The sequence below is a fragment of the Euphorbia lathyris genome, chromosome 6 (genome assembly GCF_963576675.1).
Source record: "Euphorbia lathyris chromosome 6, ddEupLath1.1, whole genome shotgun sequence".
Classification (NCBI taxonomy): domain Eukaryota; kingdom Viridiplantae; phylum Streptophyta; class Magnoliopsida; order Malpighiales; family Euphorbiaceae; genus Euphorbia; species Euphorbia lathyris.
This window is the reverse complement of record NC_088915.1, coordinates 69,719,435-69,744,056: the sequence shown is the minus strand read 5'-3', so window position 1 is coordinate 69,744,056 and position 24,622 is coordinate 69,719,435. Positions and strand designations below refer to the sequence as shown.

The window sequence follows — 24,622 nt, the reverse complement described above, 5'->3', positions numbered from 1 at the left end:
TAGAGAGGTTGGTGATGGAAGTCATAACCCGAACACTGTCTGTGCTGACGGCAGAAGGATGAGGATTCAGCACCATGCTCAAGGAAACAGCATGGACAGTGCTTGGTTCAACCTGACTTGTTGAAGTGGTGGAAGTGGTATGCTCGGCATGTTCCTGTTGAGAAGAAACAGAGGCTTGTTTTTCCAACGGCGTTGTAGTAGAGGAAGTTGAGGGCCGTTTGAAAAATTTTAATTTGACGGTAGAAGGATCCTTTGTTGTCTTGGAGAGGACAAGTTCAGGAATAGATGGTGATTGCACAGGAGGTTCACTGACCATTTTCTCACTGGACTTAACCAGCTTTCGCCTTCTACGCGGTGGAGTGGTATGATGAGCAGGTTCTTTTGAGTGAGTAGGAGAAGGTTCCTTGTGCTCAGTATGGGTCTGGTCAGCATGCTCAACTTGCTCAACTTGCTCAACTCCAGTAGCTAACTCGGTGTCAGTTTGCACAGCTCCACATTCTAACCCAGTGTTAGCATTTTCAACCTCGATTTCGCTGTCATACTCTTTAGACTCCTCAGCGTCATCCTGACCGCTGGCTTCAGCTTCTTCTTCAGCAGTGCTGTCTCCATCAAGTTCTTCCTCAACTTGAGAGATGAAGTGGTCATCTAACTGGACCTCAGTTTCCTTAGCATCAGTACCCTGGCATTGAGTGAAATGAGAATCACTCGGTACAATAAAGTTGGTTGGTATAACACCCAGAGGTGCCAGTGTTGAAGTCTTTTGCTTCTTCAGAGGTGCCTGGTTCTCTTTTCAGCTGACTTTCCAGCTGACCTCTGCCTCTTTGCAGGAGACTCAACATTTGGTGAAGGAGTCTCAGCAGACTTTCTCTTGCGAGAAGCTGGGGCCTTAGATCGTCGCCCTTTCTGAGGCACAGCAGTGGATTCCTCAGCTTGGTCAGTTTGACCAGCAACAGCAACTTTTCCCTTCTTCAAGGGTTGTCCAAATTTAAGTGCCCTCAGCGAGGCAGCTGTGATTTCGGTTCCTCTGAAAGATTCCTCACCTTCGAGGTCAATCTTGTGGTCGATGAGGATCCTGGTGATGATTGATCCCAACCTCATTGTACTCGTGCTGCGTAGGAACCCAGCAATTAAGAAAACCGGCATGTTGATGGGGGTGTACATCAGCATGTGCCATATGAAGCACTGTTCAAAGTTGGTTGCTGATGTAGTGCATTTGATCTTTGGGTAAATGACGTAGCTCAGCAGGTAGTGAGCCATCTTATGATGCTGTCCCATTGAAGATGCTGAGATCTCTCCTGAGTGACCCTCAGGTTTGCAGAAGGTATGGACGTAGTCGGTTTTGTCCTGATCTCCTGACTTCCTCAGCCTTACTCCCTCAGTTTTGAGCTGGAGGAGATTTCCTATGTACAGAGGGTTGATGAAGATGGTTTTCCCTTGTACTTCAGTGCTTAGGTAGTCGGCGGAGTCACTGGCAACCTTGAGGTTGTGGTAAAATTCTCTTACTAGGTCAGGATAGGTCTCATCCCTGACCGAGAACAGCCCAGTCCATTCGTTCTTTGCTATCCAATCGGCAAATGGCTGTTCGTTCTGTACAAAGTGCTCCGAAACCCATCTGGAGGGTTCTACCTTCCATTCAGATATATTGTCGAAGACCTTGGAGTAGGTCCTGATCTTAACAGCTTTCTCTTTGCCAGAAGTTTGGCCAGTTTTACCCTTGCTCGGTGTAGAAGGGTTTTGTGAAGGTTCATCGGAGCTGAACTTTTGGTGGCACCGGAGACTTTGAAAGATAACTTAGTCATTCTTCGAAGATGGAGGAATTAGAGGAATTTGAGAGAAAAGAAGTTCTAAGTGATTTCTTTGCCTTAAGAATTGATTAAGCGTAAAGAGTAAAAGATGGGGAAATACCCATAATTTATAGACGAATTGAACGGTGTGGATCTTAATCGAATCCATGTGTCAGTTTTGCCTTGGGATCATGTACCGACAACGATCCTGGCATTTATGACACATTACGGCGAATACGTCATCCTAGGCTATACGCGTGCTTTGCATTTATGCTAACGGATTAATCACTCAGTATTTAGAATGTCAAGCGTTTGATATTCTAAGTGGTCAGTGCAGTATTTAAGGATGATTTTAAGTTCAAGTTCTAAACTAATTTACTCAGTATGCAAGTTTTACTCAGTTATTGTATATTCAGACAGTTCCGATGAGTAACTCAGCAAACAATAAATCATTCAGTATGTGATTCACTCAGCATTCATATTCATTTAGCACAGGAATTCACTGAAGAGGATTAAACATACCAATTGCTTCTCTTAGTATGCTGAACTGCTCACGAGCCAGTGGCTTCGTGAAGATATCCGCAAGCTGTTCGTCCGTTGGGACAAAGGTCAGCTTGATCTCACCCTTGAGTACATGGTCTCTAATGAAGTGATGTCTGATGCTGACATGCTTCATTCTTCTGTGTTGAATTGGGTTCTTGGACAGATCAATTGCACTTTTGTTGTCACATTTGACCTCAATTGTCTTCGTTTGAACACCATAATCTTCAAGTTGTTGCTTGATCCATAGGACTTGAGCAACACAATGACCAGCAGCAATGTACTCAGCTTCAGTGGTGGACAAGGCTACTGACGCCTTCTTTTTGCTGAACCAGGATACAAGACAGCTTCCTAAGAAGTGGCATCCTCCAGAGGTGCTTTTACGTTCCAGCTTATCTCGTCCATAGTCAGCGTCAGTGTATCCGATAAGTGTAAAATCATGAGTATTTGGATACCACAAACCTGCGTTCACTGAGCTTTTCAAATATCTAAGGATTCTTTTTACAGCAATGTAATGAGATTCCTTAGGGTTAGATTGATATCTAGCACAGTAGCATACTGAAAACTGAATGTCCGGTCTACTGGCTATTAAGTAAAGTAGAGAGCCTATCATACCTCGATATAACTTGCTGTCTACTGACTTACCATTCTCATCAGTGCAGAGGACAGTGTCAGTGCCCATAGGAGTGGATATTGGCTTGCAATTTTCCAAGTCATATTTCTTTAAGATCTCCTTGGCATATTTGGCTTGACTGATGAAGATGCCATTCTTTCCTTGTTTAATTTGAAGACCGAGGAAGAAGTTGAGTTCTCCCCATCATAGACATTTCAAACTCAGTCTGCATTTGTTTGCTAAACTCCTTGCACATTGATTCGTTAGTTGCACCAAATATTATATCATCAACATAAATTTGGGCCAGCAGGGTATCTTTACCCTTTTTCTTAATGAATAAGGTTGTATCAGCTTTGCCCCTGACGTAATTTCTAGTCAGCAGGAAACTGGTCAGCCTCTCATACCAAGCATGCGGTGCTTGTTTGAGGTCGTACAGAGCCTTTTTGAGTTTGTAAACATGGTTTGGGAACTTAGGGTCCTCAAAACCTGGAGGTTGATTTACATAAACCTCCTCGTTTATAACACCATTAAGAAATGCACTTTTGACATCCATTTGGAATAATTTAAAATTCATGTAAGATGCATATGCACATAATATTCTAATTGCCTCTAGCCTTGCCACTGGGGCAAAGGTCTCACCGTAGTCTATACCTTCTTACTGACTGTAGCCCTGAGCTACAAGCCTTGCTTTGTTCCTGACTACGTTTCCTTATTTGTCCATCTTATTCCTGAAGACCCATCTTGTTCCGATGGTCTTTTGACTCTTTGGATGAGGCACTAACTCCCATACATCATTTCTTCGAAATTGATCGAGCTCCTCTTGTATTGCGTTCATCCAGAATTCATCGTACTCAGCTTCAGCGAAATTCTTCGGTTCTTGTACTGAGACGAAAGCAACATTGTTGAGGTACTTCCTGAGTTGATTCCTCGTCATCAGGGTATTCCCAGCAGAATCAAGGATTGCACTTTCGGAGTGCCCTCTTGGAATCCTTATTTCTTTGGGTAGATTCATGTCTTGTGCTGTTCCTGTTTCAACAATCTCTGCAGAAGTAGATGGGTCAGTAAAAGTAATCTTAGGTTCACTCTTACTCTTGGTCAGCCTTTTTGTGAATGACTCAGTAGCTGGTTCTGAGTCAGCGATGGTTACTGAGTTTGGATCATCTTCGGTCAGCGGCTGGTATCTACCTGCAGGGTCAGTTTCATCGAACTCTACATGTATTGACTCTTCTAAAACTTGAGTTCGCTTATTAAAGACTCTGTATGCTTTGCTGTTTGTTGAGTAGCCCAGAAAGATAGCTTCATCAGCTTTTGAATCAAACTTTGCTAAGCTATCTTTGGTATTTAAAATAAAACATCTACAGCCAAAGGCACGAAAGTATCCAATATTGGGCTTTCGTCCTTTCCAAAGTTCATAGGGGGTTTTCTTGAGTATAGGTCTAACTAGAGCCCTATTAAGAATGTAGCATGCTGTGTTAACAGCCTCTCCCCAAAAATACTTTAGAAGCCTATGCTCATCCAGCATTGTCCTGGCTATTTCACCCAGAGTTCTGTTCTTCCTTTCTACAACCCCATTTTGCTGAGGTGTTCTAGGAGCAGAAAAATTGTGGTCAATGCCGCTGGCTTCACAGAATTCAACAAACTTTTGGTTTTTGAATTCTCCACCGTTATCACTACGGATATGAGCTAATTTTAGGTCTTTTTCATTTTCAATTTTTCTAACCAAATTTGAAAATGTCTCAAAGGTCTCATCCTTGCTGGTCAGCAAGATAACCCACGTATACCGAGAGAAATCATCTACAATGACCAAGGAAAATCTTCTTCCACCCAGACTCAGCGGCTGGACTGGACCAAACAGATCCAAGTGTAGTAATTCTAACGGACGTTTAGTTGAGATAGTGTTTTTACTGTGAAAAGATTGTTTGGTTTGTTTTCCAGCTTGGCAAGCGTGGCATAATTGATCTTTTTGAAATTTAAGTTCAGGCAGTCCCTCAACCAATTGCTTTCTTGCTAGTTTGGCCAGGAGGTCCATGCTTACATGACCAAGTCTCCTGTGCCATAGCCAGGAATTTTCTTCCTTTGTTACTAAGCACACAGTTTTTGAAAACTTTTTCTCTAAGTCTAGCATGAAGACATTATCTATCCGAGGGGCAGTTAAAATTAACTCATTAGTTTTACCCTCATATATTTTACATCCAGTAGCATCAAATATAACTTTTCTCCCATTGTCAGATAGCTGAGCTACGCTGAGTAAGTTATATTTGAGTCCGCTGACTAGGGAGACAGATTCAATAGTAGGATTACCTCCGATGGTTCCTGAGCCTACTATCTTACCCTTCTTGTTGTCCCCAAAACTTACACTCCCTCCTCGTTTACGTTCAAACGTGATGAACTGAGTTTCATCACCCGTCATATGCCTTGAGCATGCGCTGTCAATATACCACATCTTTGACTTCTCGGCACATCTCAGGCTTACTTGCATTGTAACTAGTTAATTTTAGGTACCCAATTCTTTTTGGGTCCTGACTTGTTAGGTGCAACAGGTATAGTATCATATTTTATTTTATGGCGACATACATGGACAGTATGGCCATTCTTTCCACAGAAGTCATAACTGACCTTCTGTTTAGGATTTTTTACTGACTTGTCAGCACCCCAGTGCTGAGCGTGCCAGCACACTTTAGTAGTGTGTCCTAACTTCCCACAAAAGTCACACTGGACTTTTTGCTGGGGATTCCATCTCTGCTGAGTACCTTGGTACTGAGTTCTCAGAGGAATGTTATTTTTCTTAGGAACCTTTAGTTGGTTCTGGATGGTTGTGACGTCCTTCCTCAGTTTCTTTGAAACTGACTGGACTTCAGACACATACTCATGCATGATCTTCATATTATCATGCAGAGTCGAATTGTCCTGAAGAAGGTATCTGAGGTCACTCAGTTTGACCTCTTCCACTTCATCACAACGCCTGCTGAGTGCTCTAACCTTTTTATTACACTTCTTAACAAGTGTATAGAGATCACTCAGGGCATTAACCATATCGTTTCTGAGCTGGGGAAGAGAAATTACCTCATTTGATTGCTCTTCATCATCTGATGCGATGGATGGGTCAGCATGCTCAGAGATGCATGGCTCAGCAAGTTCGTCAGCCATAAAGCATATCTTCGCTGACTCGGTGGCCTCAGTTTCTGTTGATGAAGATTCATCATTGTCACTCCAAGTAGCCAGCATTGCCTTCTTCCCACTCTTCTTGTCTTTCCTCAGCGTGGGGCAGTTTGACTTAATATGGCCAGCTTGATGGCACTCAAAGCATGTAATGGGCTTTGAGCTGTCATTTCTGTATTTGCTGTCTTATCAAACTTTTTGTAAGGCTTTTTAGAATATTTGTCGTTCTTCCTGAATAGCCTCTTCATCTTTCTTATGAACATGGCCATCTCCTCATCATCAGTTGAACTCCCGTCAGTGGAGTCAGCCTTCATGACAAGTGACTTCTACTTCTTGTCATCACATTTTTCCTTCACCTCAAAGTTTTTCATGGATATCTCATGGGTCAGCAATGAACCGATGAGTTCGTCATATTTGTAGGTGGTTAAATCCTGAGCTTCCTCAACTGCTGTCTTCTTTGCTTGCCAGTCTTTTGGAAGACTCCTGAGTATCTTTTTGACTTGTTCTTCCTCAGTGAAGATTTTCCCAAGTCTCTTGAGCTCATTAATGATGTTGGTGAACCTTGCGTTCATGTCTGAAATGCCCTCATCATTGTTCATCTCGAACAGCTCGTACAGTCTCATCTGCTGATTCAACTTGGATTCTTTTACTTTGTTTGTTCCCTCGTAGGTGACTTCCAGCTTCTTCCAGATCTCTTGTGCCGACTCACAACCTGAGATTTTGTTATATTCTGCGGCATCGAGCGCACAGTGCAGCATATTGATAGCCGAAGCATGGTTTTGAAGCTTCTTAAGATCATCCTCTGTCCATTTGACCTCAGCTTTTATAACTGTTTGGCCAGCCACAACTTCAACAGGTACAAACGGCCCTTGGACTATAGATAGCCAGGCACTCATGTTTGTAGCCTGAATGAAGTATTTCATCCTATTCTTCCAGAAGGTATAGTTTGACCCAAAGAATAGGGAAGGCCTAGTAATGGACAGCCCCTCAGGCAGTATTTGAGTTGTTTGGTTTCCGGGGAGAAACCAAGTGCTGTTTTCGCCCATGGTAGGGATCAGCTCAAGGTTGTTAGACCTTTTACAGTGAGCTTTTAAGCTCTGATACCACTTGTTGGTCCCTTATTTAGTTGCAAGTATAGTTCCAAGGGGGGGTTAGGAACTATTTAAACTTTTTCGCAATTTAGGCAGACTTCTTTTACTAAAGAAAAGGTTTGAACAGCGGCGCTGAGTAAACAGTAAGATACTGGCTTAGTCAATAGGTGACTAGGTCAGTCTCTTAGCTTGAGTCAGGAGATAGCACTTAGAGTCTATTCCTGAGCTCTTACGTTTTAATGCGCACAACTCAACTTGACCTCTTGACTTGGTCAGTTTTGATTGTTTAAGCAAGCAATATAAATAAGGAGTCAAAGGTTTAGAAATACTTCACTCAGCAGATTTATCCAGGTTCGGCTTCTTCTAAGCCTACGTCCTGTCCCCGGAACACGTCCGAGATTTTGAATCCTCTACTGAGCTCTTTAAAGGTAGAGCCTCAAACCTTTTACAATATCAGCAATTGAGTATGACAAGAGTACCTTCCTCTATACTTCTACTCAATCCTAATCTCTCCGCTGAGTACTTAAAACCGAGTACTCAGCCTCTCCTTTCTATCTCTAGAAATGATAAGTGTTTTTGTCCTAATACAAAGATGTGCTAAGACACTTTAGACGATTTACAATCACTCTAGACTTTTACACAGATATGAAAATGTAGTGTAAGAATTTTGCTTTGCTTCTTGCTTGCAGAACTTGTAGAGATTTGGTCAGCGTAATGGCTTGATCAAGTTCTGTATCTTGTGAAGCTTGTGATGGCACTATTTATAGAGACTTCTGGTCATTCGGTCATTTCGAATTTCGAAATAACCGTTGGAGGGAAACGGCTATGTGTCGTTGTCATCTTGACTTGCACAGAGCTCTCGGCCAATCACAATCGTGTATCTTCTGTCCTCGGTCATCACAGCAGATGGTCTCTCCTTTTGTGGTAAAGTCAACTGGATAGCATACTGTGTCGTCTGAACTTTGCCAAAAGAGGAAACACTTTGTCTGGAAGTTTTCCTTTGCCAGCTGCTGTCTTGTATGCTTTGTCGAGACTACTCAGCAGCTTCATTGTGAAGTTGTTCCTGAAGGTCTTCTAGATCCTTCCGATTGCTGAGTTGCGTTTTTGTTCAAAACGGCAACGTCTTGACATACGCGGGCCGAGTGTACTGAGTTGTTTGACTTGGGCCTTGGCTTCCGTATTGGGCTTGGGCCTTCCAATCCTTATGACTTATAACATTTGTACTCAACATTGAACAAACACATTAGTAGAATAAATCAAAGCATTTAAACTTAGTGTGTTTAGAATATGTATTTTAATTTATACTTAAACAATTTTGTCAAATCAAAATTATGTAGAAAGGTGTTTCAACAAAATCCCCCATTTTGATGTTGGTAAAACTGTTCAGCAAGGAACTCAGTATGAGCTCCCCCATGATAGTTGACCTAGTATAATTAAGCAAACTCCCCCGTAAGGGTTGAGCTACTGACTTAGTTTTTCTTAAGACATTTAAGGATTTAAATGAGTAAGTCTAAGGTCAGTTTTCAGATATAGGTCAGCTATATCACATATTCTATTTACTCAGTGTTAGGCGGAAGTTTTTAGACATATAGAGCGCGCTGAGTAATTTGTTGTTCAATGAGTTCTTATCAGAATATTTCATAAGTGTATAGGTTCATGTCAAACATGTTATCAGCATATCATTTAGTCAAATATTATAAGTGTTAAACAAAGCTGATATAAATGAAGATACATAATTATGAAGTTCACATGGTGGACCGGAAACTACTCCAGTTGAATAAGAAAAAGGAGTTGATTGCACGAGTACCCATGGCGAGAAACAGAATGTTCACAATTAACATTCAGACGGACGTGGCCAAATGTTTGAAAGCTTGTGTGCAAAGTCCCCCCGGCTTTGGCATTTACGGTACGGACATCTCAATTTTGGAGGACTGAAGCTGTTGGGACAGAAGCAGATGGTAAACAGATTGCCTCACATTGACCAGCCTCATCAACTGTGTGAAGGATGTCTTGTTGGAAAACAATTCAGAACTAGTTTTCCAAAGGAGTCCATGTCAAGAGCAAATGCGCCACTTGAGCTAGTTCACACAGACGTGTGTGGACCGATCACTCCACAGTCCTTGGGTAAAAATAAATATTTTCTACTTTTCATTGATGATTATAGTAGAAAAACTTGGGTGTATTTTTTGAAAGAAAAATCAGAAGTTTTTGAGACATTTAAAAAATTCAAAGCCCAAGTGGAGAAAGAAAGTGGTGATTTTATTAAGGCACTCAGATCAGACAGAGGCGGTGAATACAAATCCATCCTTTTCAAGCAATTTTGCGATGAGCATGGAATCCGTCATTTCCTTTCAGTTCCCAGATCACCTCAGCAAAATGACGTAGTAGAAAGAAAGAATAGAACGGTGCTCAACATGGTGAGGAGCATGTTAAAAAGCAAAAATTTACCGAAGGAGTTATGGGCCGGAGCAGTAGACTGTGTTGTCTACCTGTTGAACAGATCGCCAACTGTCAGTGTTTGGGATCAAACTCCACAAGAAGCATGGAGCGGAATAAAGCCCAATATTTCTCATTTGCGTGTTTTTGGCAGTGTTGCTCATGTCCATGTACCAGATGAAGAACACAAGAAGCTAGATGATAAAAGTAAGAAATATTTGTTTGTGGGCTATGCAGAACATTCCAAAGGGTGCAAAATGTTCGATCCTCAGACTCAGAAAATCATCATCAGTAGAGATGTCACCATTAATGAAGAAGCAGTTTGAGACTAGACCGGTGAAAAAGAAAACAGCTACAGTTTTTATCCTTTCATGGATGAAGACAATGACCAGGAAGAACCAACCACAGTCGCAACCACAACACCAGCAACCAGTTCGACATCAGCAAGCTCATCCAGTTCGAGTTTGTCCTCGAGTGATGAAAACATTTCAGGTGGAAATCCGCCCGGAAAGCCTAAAAATTCATACCTATTTAAAGATCTTTATGATGTAACAAGAAATCTCAATGATGAATTAACTCTTTATTGTCATTTTGTTAATGATGAACCAACAGATCCAGAAGAAGCAATGAAAGATGAAAAATGGAAAAAAGCCATGAAAGAGGAGATTCATTCGATCGAGAAAAATAAAACATGGGAGCTGACATCACTTCCGGCCGGTCAAAAACCCATTGGAGTTAAATGGGTGTTCAAAGCAAAGAAAGATGCAAACGGTGAAATTGTCCGACATAAAGCAAGATTGGTGGCGAAAGAGTTCAGTCAACGACCCAGAATTGACTACAATGAGGTTTTTGCTCCTGTTGCTAGAATGGAAAGTATCAGACTAGTAATTTCTGTAGCTACTCAACACGGGTGGAGAATCCATCAAATGGACGTGAAATCTGCATTTCTCAATGGATATCTAGAAGAGGAAATTTATATCCAGCAACCACCTGGGTATGTTGTGAAAGGTCAAGAAAATAAAGTGCTAAAATTAAAAAAGGCACTTTATGGTCTTAAGCAAGCACCACGAGCCTGGAACAGTCGCATTGACAAATATTTTGAAGAAAATGGTTTTGTCAAATGCCCACATGAATATGCCCTGTATGCAAAGTTGAAAAATGGAGATATATTACTTGTTTGTTTGTATGTGGATGATCTCATTTTTACAGGAAACAATCCTAAGATGTTTGAAGAGTTCAAGAAGACAATGGCTCGTGAGTTCGAGATGACTGATATTGGTCTAATGTCATATTATATTGGCATTGAAATGAAGCAGAATGACGACAGAATTTTTATTTCTCAAAGTGGTTTTGCAAAGGAGATCTTAAAGAAGTTCAAGATGGAAAATTGTAATTCCGTCAGCACGCTAGTCGAATGTGGAATCAAATTGACATAAGATGAAGGTGGAGACAGAGTCAACCCGACATTATTCTGATACTTGGTCGCAAGTCTCAGATACTTGACATGTACGAGACCAGATATTCTCTATGAAGTTGGCTTAGTAAGTCGATACATGGAAGCCCCAACGGTGTCACATTGGAATGCAACAAAAAGAATTCTTCGTTACGTGAAAGGTACAACTAATTTGGGATTACGTTATTCAAAAACTGACGATTTCAAATTAGTTGGATATTGTGATAGTGATTAGGTCGGTGACAAGGATGACCGAAAAAGTACAACTGGTTTTGTATTTTTTCTGGGTGATACTGCATTTACATGGAGTTCGAAGAAATAGGCAATTGTGACGCTGTCAATCTGTGAAGTTGAATATGTTGCTGCAACCTCATGTGTCTGTCATGCAATTTGGCTCCGAAAATTGCTAAAAGAATTTCAGATGAGTCAAAATGATCCAGCGAAGATTTTTATCGATAATAAGTCTGCACTGGCATTAGCGAAAAATTATGTGTTTCATGATCGAAGTAAACACATTGATACGAGGTATTATTTTATTCGAGAGTTTATTGAGCAAAAAGAGGTGAAATTGAAGTACGTGAAGACTCAAGATCAAATTGCAGATATTTTCACGAAGCCGTTGAAGTACGATACGTTCAGCCATTTGAGAGCTCAACTAGGAGTCACGAAAAATTAAGTTTAAGGGGGCATATTAAAATATTAAACTTAATTTTGAAAAAAAAGATAATGTTGAGCATGTTCACGTGATGAGATGGAGGAGTCTTCCTTTGAATGCATAAGTCAAAAATGCATTTATTTTGGGTGAAGAAAATAGATCAATAATGTGATATATAGACTAATATATGATGTAGGTTTAGATTTATATTTGTGGTTTTTATTTGGACAAGCATGTGGTTCAAAATTAAGTTAAATGGTTTAAGTCATATATATATATATATATGTGTGTGTGTGTGTGTGTGTGTGTAAGAGTCTCTATTTGGTATGAGGTTGTATGAAAAAAATTAAAATTGAGTTAAAGAGTGCTTTGTGCCAATTTTTTTTTAGTTACCCAAATTACATATCCATTACAAATTACATATCCACTCCTCGTAAAATTATAATTTAGTCAATATAGATTACTGTTTTTTTATCATATATTACTATTCAAAAATCATTACTAAATACTTAATATTTCTCAAAAAAAAAAATTAATATTAGATTACTAAAAGTACAATAATTTCCCAATCTACAATACAATAATTTATTGTTTATTCCTGTTTAAATGCACTCCCAAATAAAATAAACAAAATAAAATTATAACTTTAAAATTCAAAATATATCAAACATCTTTATAAATATTCACGATCCTAACTAATTTCGACCGGTTCGGTTAATTCGGTTTATTATATTATAAAAATAGAACTGACTGATATTATCGATATATTTCAATATTTAAGACCGAAACCGAACCTAATAGCTGAAACCCCAAAATTAATTGGTTCGGTCGGTTATTTTCAGTCAGGTTTGGTTTTTGAACACCCCTAGGGTAACATAAATACTAAAGGATATTTTAGTCTTTCTAATTAATTAATGTTATTGTTGTCTTTTGTATTTATATATAAAGAATCTTATGCATTTTTTAAATAAAAGATTGGGACAAGGTTGAACGCAGAAGTCGGACATCCCAACTAGGTTGGCACCCCCCAGCTCCTGCAATAACCAACGAGGTCGAACGTAGAAGCCAAATATCCCAATATAATAATAAAACACAAATGGTACAAAGAGAAGTTCAGGAAAAGTAAACATGTACAACATTAGAAAGGTCATCAAAATTAAAAAGAGTGCAAACCATGATGTCAGAGAGCCACGAAATCAACTCCGTAGAGGATATACCAACGCGAGCCAGAGAGTCTGCGGTCAATTGCCTTCCCAAAAGATGTGAAACCATGATGTCCATACCCGAACAAAGTAATAAACATTTTAACCACTCTTGACGGATAATTCATGGTACTTGAGTTGAATGATTACGAAGAAAATCGACTACAAAGGTTCAGTCAGATTCGATCTAGAGATTATGCCAATTCTTTCCCAAGCAATATCAACCGTGAAGATAACCGCATGGAGTGCTTTCAAAATTACAAATGAGCATAAAAAAATATGAGCACAAATATTAATAATGCTTTCCGTTGATATTGCAGAATAGTGTGTGTGTGTGTGAGAGAGAGAGAGAGAGAGAGAGAGAGTTCGGCTATAGAGAGAGAGTTTGAATGAAAATAATTCCCTTAATTAGGATTTCTATTAATCACAAGTATATATATCACAGTAAGTATAATCCCAATACATTACTTAGACTAGGAATACAAATATAACTCTAGTTGATATAAGCTATAATTATCCTGAAGATAAATGCTGATATTATCTATATGATTTACTGATAAATATCCTAGAGATAAGGTGTAGAGATAATAAGGAATATTATCTCTAACACCCTCCCCCCCCCCCCCCCCCCCAAGCCGATGCCTTTCTTGAACCAATAACCGTGAACGGAGCATAGTAAAGTGAGGGCTGGGTAGCGGCTTGGTTAGAATATCAGCAACCTGATCATCAGTTGGAATGAAGCGAACACTGAGCAAACCAACTCGTCGACCTTCTATCATCAAGACAGCCACCCCAATCACTGTCAGAGTAACAATGAACATGGTCAACCGGTTTAGTGGACATGGTAATACTGAATGCCATGGTACCTTAGAGATACTATAAAACACGTTTAACACCTTTCCAATGCTCATCCGTGGGGCAATGGAGAAACTAGCAAAGTTTGTTTACCGCAAACACAATGTCTGGCCGGGTCAATAGGAGATACTGAAGTGCACCGACAATGCTTCTGTATTCATCACCCAAAGGGAGAATGGTGCCAAGGTTCTTCGACAAAGACGGTGTGGTGGCCATTGGTGTTGTAATAGGTTTGGAATCAATCATCTTGACTCTGTCAAGAATATCCGATGCGTATTTAGCTTGACACAAGTGAATGCCATCTTTTGAGTATTGAATTTCAATCCCCAAAAATTATTCGGCTTTGCCCAAGTAATGAATAGGAAATTCCTTTTCAATAGAGGCAATGGTATGGACGATGTGGTCAGGAACATTTCCAGTAATGAGGATATCATCCACATAGCATAAAATGTAAGTTTGGTGCGAACCTTTTTGTATACAAAAAGAGAGTTATCGGCCAGAGACATCTGAAACCCAAGAGAGATGAGAAATGTCCTCAATATGGTAAACCATTCACGCGGTGCTTGTTTCAATCCATATAATGCTTACGGAGAAGACAGACATGATCAGGATTATCAGGATACCGAAAGCCTTGAGGTTGTTGCATATAAATGGTTTCAGATAGGTTTCCATGAAGAAAATCATTTGAAACATCGATCTGATTCACAAACCATCCATGAGCTGCTGCAATAGCAAAGACAATTCGATTGGTTGTGGCTTTGACAACCGGACTGAACGTCTCCTTGCAGTCAATCCCTGATTTTTATGTGAAGCCCCTTGCCATAAGACGACCTTTGTAACGATCAATCGATCCATCAGTTTTCTTTTTAGTTCGGAATAGCCAACATGATGTAATAATATGTCATCCGGGCGGTCTTGGAACTAACGTCCATGTTCCGTTGGTGAGGAGCGCTTGAATTTCATCAGACATCGATGTTCACCATTCACTCACTTTTTGTGCTTTGCTAAAACATGTCGGATCAATAGTTCCTCCAGGATGCAAAGCATGTAACGACTCAAATCTTCCATAGCAGTGTAGGGTAGAGTGACGGGGCGTCATAGCATGCATGCGTCGTGATTGAGAAACATGAACTGGTGGTGCTTCTGCGTGAAATTGAAAGACAGAGTGTGATGGTGCTATTGCGCAAGACAACGGAGTTCAGTGTGAATTTACACGACTTAGAGGGGGGATGGGCACACGGAAGTCAGACGCAGGAGCTATTAGGGGACGACGCATGGCGATGATACATTCACCAAAACCGAATCAGACACTTAACAGAGGGTGTCGGGGCACGGCTCGCAGGAGACGACTCGGATTGCACTGGTGAGTGCTATAAATTCAACGGTTCCGCATCAGAAACCATTGTAGGCTCGATAATGTCCTCAGTGCCGAGTTCAATTGTATTCGTGGGAATTTCAGAGAGCAAAAGAGGCAGGGGATTTGACATGGCTGAGACGGGAGCCGATGTGCGAGGCAGACAACCTGGAAGAGGCAAAGGATTTGACGCGTCTAATAAGGAAGTCGATGCCCCATGAGGAAAAGAAGAAGAAGAATGAGGCACAGAAGAAGGTGTAATAAGGATTGGAGAATTACCTGGATAAGGCCCGAGTAGAGACGCGAGTTCATGAATCGGTGCTTCCGACCTGATGCTAGTGGAGAGAGACGGTGGCGCAGCTTGTGTTGCCTAAAAAATATCCTCATTGTAATGAACAAACCGACAGATATAGATTCATCCTCACCTGAGTGATTGGGAGGCAGACCCAAATAAATTCAAAGTTTAGAACGAAAGTCAAACTTATGTTTGTTGTATGGACGAAGTAAGGGATAAATACCACTACCAAATACACGCAAGGATGAATAAACGGGATTCCTTTTATGAAACACACGAAAAGGAGACTTGTCATGCAGAATTTTGGTAGGGAGGTTGTTAATTAAACACATGCTATGAATCATGGCATAATTCCAGAATTGGAGAGGTAATGAGGCATTAGCTAGCAAGGTTAGACATGTATCTACTACATGAACGATTTTTCTTTCAGCAATACCATTTTGAGCATGAGTATGGGGGCAAGAAATTTTATGTAAAATTCAATGGGATTGTAGAAAGGGTTGCAGTTTCTGGAATTCACCCCCAAGATCAGAATAAAAAATTTTAACATGTGCATTGTATTGATTTCTGATCATTGCTAGAAAGTTGTGAAAAGTGGAAGCAACTTTCTCTCCAACTATCACCTCTTTCAAGTTGGGTGGAAGCATATAGAGCCCATTACTCGGACCTTGTAACAGGATTTCTCCAGTTGTTTGATCCTTCACAAGAAAATGGTTAGGCCAAAATTCAATGAAACATGAATTATCATGGGAAATTTTTTGAACAGATAAAAGAGATTTAGTGAGTTTAGGTACAAGTAAAGCATCAGTAATATTGAGATTATTGATTTTAGATTGTCCAAAGTGAGAAATTTTCAAACCTTGCCCATTGACAAACTGAACCGTATCAAATCCAGGATATGGTGACATGCGCTGAAGCTGATAAGGGTTGGCAGTCATGTGATTAGTAGCACATGTGTCTGTGTACCATGGCTAAATAGAACTACTGAACGGATCCGAAGAAGCATGCCACGTCGTATATGCATGTGGACCATTCTGTGTCTGTGTAGCATAGCCCTTTAGGCGTTTGCATTTGTCTGCCCAGTGATCAAGTTCACCATAATTGAAGCATTTTCCACTCTGCTTCTTATTTCTTTTGATAGCATTATTAGACAAAACAGGTCTTCAAATTACTCAACAATTCATAAAAACCAATATGCATGCCTTTCTAAGTGATTAAATTTTGAATAGAAGATTTGAATGCTTCACCATCATTTTTATATAGCAAAGAGGGTAGAAGATGCATGGGATATGGATTGCTAGAAGCAGCAAGATCATCCAAAATTGTTTTTAGTGTCTGCATATATTCACTGATAGACATATCATTCTATTCAAGTTCTTATAATTCCAGACTCAATTGAAATTGCCTAGAATCAATAATAATCCCATAAGCTTGCTCTAGAGCCACCCAAATATCATGAGAATAATGGAAACATGTGAGGGGTTAATTTAATATGAGTAGCAGTGTGAGGGGGAGCAGGACGAGTTACATGATCAGAATTGGTTGTTGAATTGGAATAAACAGGTTGTCATGTGAGTGAAGGGAAGACGGTAACTGAGATCTGTGATATGAGGGTGGTGGGCCAAAGTTAGGTCTGATTATTGGCTGAGAATTATTACCTGCTTGAGGAAACAATTGAGGAGTTGTTTGAATTTGACTAGTTTGAGGAATTGGCCCAGAATCCTTATTGTCAAACAAGTAGCTCGACGTTACTGTTGATTGTTCAGGTGTGGTGAATGGTGACTCAAATCTCCATCCAGAGCAGGGCTGCAATGATGAGGCCGAGGCTGTTGCAACAGTGTATTCTGATCCGAATATAGACGATGACGGAACCGCGGTGGAACAGCAGCGGCAGACGGCAGAGGAGCCGCGGACAGGGATGCCGACCTATCTGATTGCGAGGCAGCGGCAGATGTCGCAGATTGAGATTCGCCAAACACACTAATCGACGACTGCTGGGGAAGGGAACCCGACATTGTCGGACCGAAACTTGCTCATGATACCATGTTGATATTGCGGAATAGTGTGAGAAAGAGAGAGAGAGTTCGCTCTAACACTTTCAACTTAAAAAAATATTGAAATCGTCTTTAATTTTTTTTTAAATGCCGATGCTTTCTTTGAAAGTGTGGTAACTTTTTTTAAATGACAATAAAGATCGATACAAATATTAAAGTGAATATTCTGGATTTTTTTCAGTCATATAGTTTGGTTCGAGAATCTCTGAGATCAACGCTCAGCCTTATTTGTCAAACATATTTATAAACATTCACGGTCCCAACTTATTTCGGTTGATTTGGTTAATTTGGTTATTTTATTATAAAAACAGAACCGAATGATACTGTCGATATATTTCAATATTTAAGACGGAAACCAAACCTAATACACTAAAAACCCAAAATTCATCAGTTCGATCGGTTATTTCAATCAGGTTCGGGTTTTGAACACCCTTAGGAAGATTCATTCTAAAAAAGTCATTTTCTTAAGGCAAAAACTTTGTTCGGGTGTCTATGGAACAGTGCCTTCCGTTGGCATTCTGAGGCGCATTTTTAACAACTATATGGTGCTTGAATGTTATGGTTCACTGATGCTTGTTTTCTGTGTCTGGTTTATATTATTATTATGTTCTTCTAATATTGTTATTTTTGCGATAATAGGTGCGTTGGATGGGTGAGGGCCTCCATGCCAGGGAATCAGCGGTTTTAATCGTTTTAGAAATGCAAAAGCTCCATTGGATGATCCTAAGAACCAATAAATGGTTGTATTCATGGAGGCAAGTCTAGTTTCCAAAATCTCTTCAACAACAGAGTTCCAAAAATCAGAGACTGTTGAGGTTCTCAATTCACCGTCAAGAAACACCAAATTATCTAGATATAACAGTTTTAAAAGTCAAAGCAAAAATAGCTAATTTAGTCCTTATATTTATTTATTTTATAAATTAACCTCCTTTATTTATTTTAGTCCTTTATTTTGTTCAATGGTGGGACAGAGTAGTTCAGTTCGGTTCAGTTACATAACAAAGTAATAAACACTGTAACCACTCCTAACGGACTGACTCGTTTAGAGGAATTGAAGACTGTGCAATTTAAATTAATGTCTTGAAATTAAAGATAAAGAAATATACATACCATTGAACATTGAGAAAAAACTTCAAAAACATAATAAAATAAGAATATATGAATCTGGTAATTTTAATCCTGAACTTTGCTTACCATTTCACTTGCAATTCTTACAATAGATTTGGTCCCCACACATGCTAACAATTTTTGTTTGCGCCTATTTTCCGCATTTACCTCACTAATATGCTGCATATACTTTAAATAAATTAAATATAAACTTATAACAGATGGTTAACTAAGAATAAAGATCACAAAACACTATATTAACTAAATAGATTAAATATAAAATTTAAATTAATTAATTCCAATACCAGCATTATTCAAATAACACAGTTGTCAAGCCTCACAATGTCATATATACAAAAGATGAGCAAAAATAACTTACTCAGACAAAAAATCAGATTCTGAAAATTATTAGTAAGATTAGATTATTACCTTCACAGTAGTCATCAATATATCTTTCACATTTTGATTAATTTCGGCCCAATTTTTTACATCAAGTGGGCAATGCTGTCTCACCCAATAACCAGTTTCAGTAATGAATTGTTGGGCATTAGCTCCAACAACTCGTTGCAAACACTTTGGTACCACGTTTAGCTTTTGTAACTACGAGATAATTAAATATATATGCAATCACTTGAGTAGTTACCCCATATTTAACAAGCAACAATAAGAAATGAGAAATACGCAATAAGCAACAAGCAATAAGCAATAGACAATACGCAAATGCAAAATCCAAAATCCAAAAATTTGACAACCCCATCACGATATTCAGATTTCATTCTGTCTTTAACGGAGATGTAATCCATCCATTGTTTATCATCCATTTCGCACTGGTGGAATTAATCAAATCTTGATAAACAAATGAAACAAGCATTAATATTCTATCTACAAAAATATATGACAAATCATCAACAAATAATTTACATAGGACAAATTATATGACAAATCACTCTACACTCATTTTATAAGTTTGCAGCCAGAAGCAATTTTACCCCTCATATCTAAAATGATACAATTTGATTCCTAACGTGTAAAATGGTGCAGTTTTACCCTAACGTCCAAAATGGTACAATTTTACCCTAACGTCCAAAATGGTGCAATTTTATCCTAACGTCTAAAATGGTGCAATTTTACCCCTAACATCTAAAATGGATTAATTGTATCCCCAACGTTGGCCGTCAAGAGCAATTGTACTCTTAACGTCCAAAATGGTGCAATTTTAAGGACAAAAGGGAACTCTGTGATCTGATATTCATTATATTTATGTCGATCATTTGGGAACTCAAGTTAAAAAAAGTTTGCTATTGTCAAGTCTCAAGTAGTTAAATGGTATGAACTATTGTCTGCAAATTTAACAATAACATATTTATGGTTCAACTAGTGAAATTGTATGAACTATTGTCTTTTGTTTTCCTATCATAAAACACCTCTCAGTAGCACAATTAGAGATAATTATTAATTAACAACAAGTTAAGGGCTTAGTATTAATTACGGTTTGGTAAAAGTCATCTGTTATGTCTTTTTGACCAGATGGAAAAGAAAGAAAACAAAAACCTTAGTTAAGTTCGGTCTAATTCCAAACCTAAAAGCATACAGCAAACAAATACTTACTAACTTAAGATTGAATATATAATAAACAAAACAAAAATAAAGAGGTTCTAACTGTACTTTGGCCATTTTCATTAATTACATTGCTATGTTGTCCATATAGATTATACCAATGAGGTTTTAGGTTAAAAAAAATCTTCTCACCACCAAAAATTTCTCCCTGTTCGAATTATTAAATCAGAAATGGTGAAAGTTTTCCAATGTTGTAAATATTGTTGAAATGATTGAGTAATTTACTAAGAAAAGTTTATAAGCATTTTTGTTTGATGGATATTTTTAATGTACTTTTTATTGATTGTGACTCAAACTGAAATTAAGTTAAAAGGAAATATTGTTCTAGTTAAAGCAAAATCTATCAAACATAAGGAGAAATAACTTTAATCATATAAAAGAGAAATCTGCAAATTCAACATACCTAAGGTGTACACTCAAGTCTAAACGCGCGCACAGGAAATCTTTCCTCCAGGCTTTTGCTTGCTTGGATAATCGAAGAAGCTAATCTATTCCGAACAGATTGAAGATGATTTCCGCCTAATTTGTTCGATCCATCTTATCTCCATGCTGTCAATGAAAATATATAACATGTTATTAAAGTGGTATCTCGATCATCACTCATTAGCATCTTGCAAATAACAGAGCCAAACCCTTTGGATAGTTAACAGCTATAGAAAAGACTCGACTAAGTTTTCCAATTAATATCTTTTGTTATTTCAAAAGCTACTTTATCTGCAACCTAGGTAATGTACCTAGTCATATTGCTAAATCAATGGTTGTTTACAAACATGAATGAATTTGAATTTGTAAACTTGAGATTCTAAATTGACATTGATTTTATAAACTTGCTTTAACTGCAGGTTTATCAACATGAAAAAACTTCCCATCAAAACCAAAAGAGTATTAAAGAGATAAAATTTCTACTTCTATATGAACTAAATGAATATGCTCAATGTGTAACACATTAGAACAAAGAACCCCAGATTGACAGGAAAATGAAAAATAGAAAATTACAATTAAATGGAACCCCATAACCTATGTCTCACCGTTGATGGAAGACTTCCTAAGATAAATTTGGAATCTGCAGTGGTAAATTAACAAAAAAAAATATGTCATGTAATTGATGACTTAAAGAAACCTCTTTGTGTTGTAATCTGCATTCGTATAAAAAACCCCTAAACTTTCATCTAATCTACATTGATAATTTACCCAAAAAAAATCCATAATCTGTCCGTTGATAAATTACCAAAAAAAACCCCTAATTTGTCCTGTAATCTACATTTGTAACCCTAATATGTTCTGTAATCACCATTGGTAACTTAGGAAAAGGAAAACCCTAATACAAAATTACTAATCAAAGGACTAATAGTAGAGTAGGGAAGCAACATAAAACTCAAAAACATAAATCAGAATAAAACATGGAGACCCAGCAAAGCAATAATATCACACGAAACCATGAAACCCCAAGTCAAAATTACGTGAAGATAATCCAAAATAGAAAATCAGTAACTCTAAAGCACGCAAAGGACAATGAAGAGATTGAGACAATAATATATAAACAAACCCAAATTCATCCTAGTTTGTTCTCATCGCACTCAAAACAGGGAAAATGTAAAACCGACGCACCTTATTTTGAGACATCAAAGCTTTATCGTGTTTTTTACTGATAGAGAAATGAGCAGATGAGGGGTCACGTTGGATGGCAAGGGACCATGTTTTCACAAATCCAGAATCAATAATGGATGAGAGGGATTTTCCTAGAGACTTAAATGGAAGAGAGAGAGTTAGATGGAAGAGAGATAGAGTTATGGAAAAAGCTTTTAGGGGTGAGCCTTTCCATGTATCATTTTTTAGCTTTTTTTCTTTTTGATTTTTCACCAAATTTTTAGCGCTTAATTTTGCCGCCTTCTTTTGTGTGGCAATTTTATGAAATTGCCATTAATTAGTATACAATTTAGTGGGGAAAATAAAAAATCCCCACAAAACCCATAGTCTTTTGTGGCAATTTATAAATACCCCACAATATATGGACTTAATACCCACTAAATTTTTCCCACAAAAAATCTATTTTGTTGTAGTGGTGGTTAAAGTGTTTATTACTTTGTTCCACTATGGACATCATGATTTCACATCTTTTGAGAAAGCAATCGGCTGCAGACTCTTTTTGTACCATTTGTGTTTTATTAATATATCGGGGTGGTTATTGCAGGAGCCGATAAGATTCTTTATATATAAATACAAAAGACAACAATACCATTAATTAATTAGAAAGACTAAAATATCCTTTAGTATTTATAATAACTTAGGGGTGTTCAAAAACCAAATAAGTAATAATTTATTTAAATAAATAATGTAACTGAACCGAACTGAACTACTCTGTCCCACCATTGAACAAAATAAAGGACTAAAATAAATAAAGGAGGTTAATTTATAAAATAAATAAATATAAGGACTAAATTAGCTATTTTTGCTTTGACTTTTAAAACTGTTAGTCAATTTGGTATATGTTTGCTAACGGAATGAATTCTATTTTGAAAAACATACTATGACAAAGGATATGGACCTTATAATATGTTTTTCAAAATAGAAAGATTAAACATTATGTTCTCTATAATTATATTAGCAACCAACTATATCTAGATAATTTGGTGTTTCTTGACGGTGAATTGAGAACCTCAACAGTCTCTGATTTTTGGAACTCTGTTTTAGCCGTTGTTCCATACTTTCTCTCATCTTGGTTCTCATCAATTGCAACCTGGAATGTTAAAGAATGGCACTTTTGTTAAGATAACTTTCACCATCAGTAATTAAACATCAAGAACATAAATATTATTTATTGTTTACTAGTTGAAGAGATTTTGGAAACTAGACTTGCCTCCAACATTTTCCACAAGGACATACTTTGGCTTTAAATATTCAACAATATCCATGAATACAACCATTTATTGGTTCTTAGGATCATCCAATGGAGCTTTTGCATTTCTAAAACGATTAAAACCGCTGATTCCCTGGCATGGAGGCCCTCACCCATCCAACGCACCTATTATCGCAAAAATAACAATATTAGAAGAACATAATAATAATATAAACCAGACACAGAAAACAAGCATCAGTGAACCATAACATTCAAGCACCATATAGTTGTTAAAAATGCGCCTCAGAATGCCAACGGAAGGCACTGTTCCATAGACACCCGACTAGGCATGTCCTTGGACGCCCTTGCCATCAACTTTAATACTACAACTGCCTATTCAGAATTGTAATGGATGAAAACAGTATAGCAACTGGATATTTGCTTCAATTCCAAGAACTCCTCATATACCTTAAAATACAATCCGGGTTGCTTAATCTTAAGTTTCAGACTCTTTCTGCTACCTGAAATAGGCTTTGAAAACTTGAAATAAGCTTGCAGGTGGCTCAAGCGTGGTCGTCCAACATAATCAGTAAATTTTGTGCTTATAACTGATGCAATTCAAAATCATTAGTCACTAATACAATAAATAAACCAATACAAAAACAGATCCGTTAATCAGTAGAAGTTCCTCACCAAACACATGATCATCTGATTCACACTCAAACACTGAGCTCTGGAAGTGCCTCACCAGCTCCTCCTTTCCCTGCAAATCAATCTCAGTCCCATTAATTAACACTACACCGCCTTCTTATTTCCAAGAAATATTCATTGTTGTTACATTTTATGTTAGGAGTGGATTTTTCTAACACCATGATGAGATTTAGAGATTTACAGGATTTCCATAAATAGCTGATTTATTTTCTTTTTATGTAATCCACCCGAAAAATACATTGAAATACTTCTGATCCAACGAAAAGTGATCGGGATCATCCTTTTTTTTACCGAAACATCACTAAAAGAAGGGTGTGAAAGCTTAAAAGTAATCAATTGTTCAAATTTTGAATAGAGGAAAAGGTTAATAGTCAATAGCAGGGGGCACTTACGCGCAGTCTTAATTCGTCTGAGTCCGAGAACAAAGTTTTCGCCGACGACATTATGCAACCATTGGTATGAGTTTCAGGAAGATCCACTGAAGCACTCATATCTGGACATGAATTTTTTTCTGATTTCTTGACGATCATTTTCCCTGCAAAAAAACAAAAATCTAACTTAAAATTATCATATGAGATTATGCATATGAGATCAGTTTCAAATCATAATCATCAAACAAACCTGATAAGAATATCTGTTCAGATTTCTTTGCATTTCTTAAACAATCAAAGCTAGATTCAGATTTCGTTTTAAAAGAAAAAGGAAGATAAAAGATTCTCATTCAAACTAAGAAGATGGAGTTAAAATGAAGAAGATCAAATTACAGTAAGTAGAAGGGAAAGAGGTTGAAGTGTTGGATAAAAAAAATAAATTTTCAGAGGCTGAGAGGATAAGTATAATTGCTGGAAGAAAATTATGTT

At 38.0% G+C, this 24,622-nt stretch overlaps 1 long non-coding RNA gene across 1 annotated transcript; it reads right to left on the bottom strand.

Moving 5' to 3' along the window:
- Positions 1-18,920: 18,920 nt before the first annotated feature.
- On the bottom strand, positions 18,921-22,052 carry LOC136232077 (uncharacterized). Its single transcript, XR_010690288.1, has 3 exons — positions 21,824-22,052; positions 20,619-20,764; positions 18,921-19,444 (listed from the first exon to the last, which is right to left on the bottom strand). It is a non-coding gene; the product is annotated as an uncharacterized lncRNA (long non-coding RNA).
- Between the last annotated feature and the right edge of the window lie 2,570 nt (positions 22,053-24,622).